This window comes from Halichoerus grypus, chromosome 8, assembly GCF_964656455.1.
Source record: "Halichoerus grypus chromosome 8, mHalGry1.hap1.1, whole genome shotgun sequence".
In the NCBI taxonomy this organism is placed as follows: Eukaryota; Metazoa; Chordata; class Mammalia; order Carnivora; family Phocidae; genus Halichoerus; species Halichoerus grypus.
In genome coordinates this window covers 21,604,394-21,608,618 of record NC_135719.1, presented here as the reverse complement: position 1 = coordinate 21,608,618, position 4,225 = coordinate 21,604,394, and the positions used below count along the sequence as shown (strand labels likewise).

Below are 4,225 nucleotides of genomic sequence, written 5' to 3'. Positions count from 1 at the left end.
TGGCATAAACAACCACATTTATTTCTCATTGTTCGGGAAGCTGGGAAGTCTGAGATGAAGGTGCCAAAAGTTTCAGTGTCTGATGAGCACCCTCTTCCTGGTTTGCAGACATCGATCTTCTTATAGTGGAGAGAGAAAGTGGCTGTCTGGTCTCTTCTTATGAGGGCACTAATCTCATTGTGAGAGACCACCCTCATCTAAACCTAATTACCTCCTAAAGTTCCCACCTCCGAATATATCACTTTGGGGGTTAGGGTTTCAACGTACGAATGTATGACAAACACTCCCAGCAGTGGAATTAAGAGCACAGTAGACATTGCAGAGGAAATGATAAGTGAATTTTAATACAAAGTAATAGAAACATCCCAAAATTAAACACACAAAGAAAAAAAGAATTTAATTTAATAAATTTATTTATTTATTTATTTACTTATTTATTTATTAAGAATTTTAAAAATAAAGAAAAAATGCATCTATCTGACAGACATGGAGCAGTTATTGTATTCTGATAAGGTTTTCACTACAGATACAAAAGAAAAGTATCCTGGAGCTTTCTGTCTAAGTGTGGCAGCCAAGATTGAATGGGGGAATACAGTAATTACAAAATATGTGGGTGGGGGAAATAATTTTTTGCAACTCAGAAATAAACCTGTAAACAGCAAATAGTTTAGTTATACTAAAAAAAGGAATCTAAATTTTGAGTTTTTTAAAAAAATGGAAAAGTGTCAGTGAGCTGAATGACAACTTCAGGTGGCCCAAAATGCATATAATTGGAGTTCTTGAAGAAGGTGAGAGATAGAATAAAAAATATTTGAATAAATAATGACTAGAAAGTTTTCAAACTTGATGAAAACCATAAACTTCCAGATTAAAGATATGCAATAAAATCCATAGACAAGAAATGTTAAGAAAATCACATATTAATAATCAAATTTCTCAAAACCAGTAATATAAAGAAAATCTTAAAAGCAACCAGAGCAAAAAAAAAAATTTTTTTAATAAATAAGGAAAAAGAAAAAAAATGTAACATACAAAGAAACAAAGGCAGGGATGGCAGAGAATTCTTTTGTTACAAGGCAAATGAGAAGTCAGTGGGACAATCATTTTAAATTACTAAAAGAAAAAAACAACTGTTAAACTTGAATGATATACCTATAGAAAATATATTCTCAAAACAAAAGTGAAGTAACAATTCAATTAAAAGTAAAGACTCAGTGGGGAGCCTGGGTGGCTCAGTCAGTTAAGCATCTGCCTTTGGCTCAGGTCATGATCCTGGGGTCCTGGGATTGAGCCCCGCATTTGCTCCCTGCTCAGTGAGGAGCCTGCTTCTCCCTGTCCCTCTGCCCCTCCCCCTGCTTGTGCGCTTGCTTGTGCTCTCTGTCAAATAAATAAAATCTTCTTTTAAAAAAAAGTAAAGACTCAATTAAAAAGACTCAAAAGCTGAAAAATTAAAGGAAGTCTAGTCATTTGTGCCAGGGATGAATTAATAAAGGTGCTGAGGGATGATCCAGAAAGGTCAATGCCATGGAAAGAGAGGTTTAATGTCACAGTTCCCCTAGAAATGAGAGGCACGGCATGCCATTCAGGGCCACAGGAGGAAGCATGGGTGTCAGCCAGGAAGCAGAAAGGAGTAAGGAGAAAGCCTAGGGTCACAGCCTTTATTGTGTGTTTTTCAGGAAAGGCAAGGCAGGGCAGGACAAACAGCTTAGGATTCACTAATTTGAATAATTTCAGCAGGCTTTGGGTCCTAGGGACTGCTGCTAGATATCTGGTTCCTGGCTCTGGATCATTTTAGGATAGGAGACACATTGGATTGGTGTCTGAGTTAAATAAAGTTGGTGGTCAGAGATATGGACACAGAATTGGTTGGTTGTATATGAAAGGCAGGCTCCCCAATAAACTGTTTATTGTCTCTAGGAATTAGAGACAATAAAGAGACAGGGAAAGGCAATCTCATCCCTGCAAAGACCCCTAAAGATGTTAAAACATCATAAAATATTTTAAAAAATGAAAAATATGATGAACACAATTGGCTCTGTAATATTTAACATAATATATTAATATCATATTAAGGAAATTTTGGGGTGATGACAGCAGGGACTTTTAGAGCATAGGGCTTATGTTGCCCTAAACAGCATAAAAAACATTTTATTCTGAGAGTAGAAAGGCAGAACACAAATAGAAATATAAAGAGTCTGTGCAGGCCAGCCCATAACTAAGTTTTCCATTTATATGGCATTAGTCAGGAAAATAGGCTTGGGATTTTTGCCCTTAATAATATTTTGGTGGAGTTGTAAAGTGTGTTAGAAATATATTCGGGTCAAGGTGGCTGGTCTAGTGGGTATATTGTTGAAGGATCTGAACTGATAAGATAGTAAAGTGTATGTAAAGATTAGTGATGTTTGCATGTAGCCAAGGGGAAGGAGTGGTCATGGTTGGAGATGCAGGGCAGGAGATCACAGTGAAGGAGAGCAACAGGAGAAGGAGCTGCGGGGTGAGTGGTCCTCTCCCAAAAAGTTGAGGGGTTGGCTGATATGGGGCAGGTGCCTTCTGAGGAAAGCAATAATCTCCATTAGTTTTTAGAATAGAACATATTGTAGCAACCTCTACCAGATTCCCCTTTAGACATGGTGGTGTAAGGACATAGCAGTGAGCCGAGCGTACGCCAGGATCATGGGCTAAGCAGACAGCAAGCTTAGAAACATAATAGAATCCTTTGGATATTACAAGGGGAGAGAAGCAAAACTGTCCCGGGTCCAAGTTGTGTCTTAGGAGAAGAAGCCCATGGGTGTTGCTGGGACAGATTTTAGTGCCCAGGATAATGTTGTTTCTCATGCAGGGGAGGGTCTTGGCTTGGGGTGATGTCCTCTGAGTCAATGTCATTTCCAGGGATGAGCTTCCAGGCCAGGAAGATTCTATTTGGAATGTGGGACTGGAAGTATTCTTTTTCAGGTGGATAGCCAGTTGGGATGATGCGGGTCTCAGCATTTGCCATATTTGGTTGAAACCATAGTTTATGTGGAGGGTTTGGGCCTTTACACTATAAATCAAGGCAAGCACCCACGATGAGATATAATATGACCAATAGTCACCTGACCAGTGTGCCGCTGCACTTGAAAGGGTTTTGGTTTTGTTTTTTGGTGGAAGTTTAGGTTCAAAGGGACCCATATCAGATGACCCATGGGTAAATCTATGATTAATGGGCTCCAGGAGAATATGTGCCCTCAATCTGACCACCAGTCTTTATGGGATTGGGACAGGATTGACAATTTGTAAAGATAGGGGCAAAATATAGGCTCATCTGTCAGACTAGAATTTGAAAAGGAGTTTTTGAATAGACCACATGTTTCTCAGTTGAACCAGCAATTGGGACATATTAGGGACATGAAAGTTCCATTGAATGCCTTTTCCAAGAGCCCAGCACTATGCATTTTGTAAAGTAAAATGTATGTCTTGGTTGCAACCAGTGATGTTAATAACTCCAAAGGAAATAGTGCATATATTGCTAATATTATGCAATATTAGCTAATATTAGCAATATTGCTAATATTGCTAAATATAATGCTAATATTGTAGCATTAGAACACGTAGAGACATGTATGATTCTGATTTATATTTGGGGTATCTATGAGACAAGAGGTGCCCAGGGTTTCATTACCTTCAGGGGAACAACTTTTAGGTAATGGCCTAAAAGTTTATAATAAATATGAAGATAAGACCATTTGTTGGTCAGAGCATCTGGTATTAAGATGACTGCTTGAAATTGACCAAGTGTGTTGACCTTTGGGTCCTGTCTTTCATATCTTGGCTAAGTAATGGAAGGCAGCAAAATTCCATTGAGCTCTATCACATATAATGGTTAGTAGTGTTGTTCTCATGGTCAACAAAATCCCATTGCTGTTCACAAAGTTAATCCCAAGGGGTCAAGATTTTGGGGTGCTTTTTCCAAAATCCATAATGGGCAGCTGAGTATGCAGGGTTACAGGTTCAGGGTCATTTCCAGGAGACCCTACTGTGAAGCCAATGATTATTATTTTAACGATATATTCCATCAGACGGAAAGGGGCAGGTTTTCGTATCAAAAGACATTGAACAACCAATGGCCATCATGGGTGGTTCAGAGATTCCCAGAAACATGAGAAAAGAAGAGAAAGAAAACTTTGTGACCTGAGTTAGACAATGATTTCTCAGGAGTGACACCAAAAGCATGATCCATAAAGGAAAA

The 4,225-nt window shown here is 38.6% G+C and overlaps 1 non-coding gene across 1 annotated transcript; it reads left to right on the top strand.

The window, feature by feature from the left end:
• Positions 1-467: 467 nt before the first annotated feature.
• On the top strand, positions 468-597 carry LOC118525618 (small nucleolar RNA SNORA31). Its single transcript, XR_004912253.1, has one exon. It is a non-coding gene; the product is annotated as a small nucleolar RNA SNORA31 (small nucleolar RNA).
• The last annotated feature ends 3,628 nt before the right edge of the window (positions 598-4,225 follow it).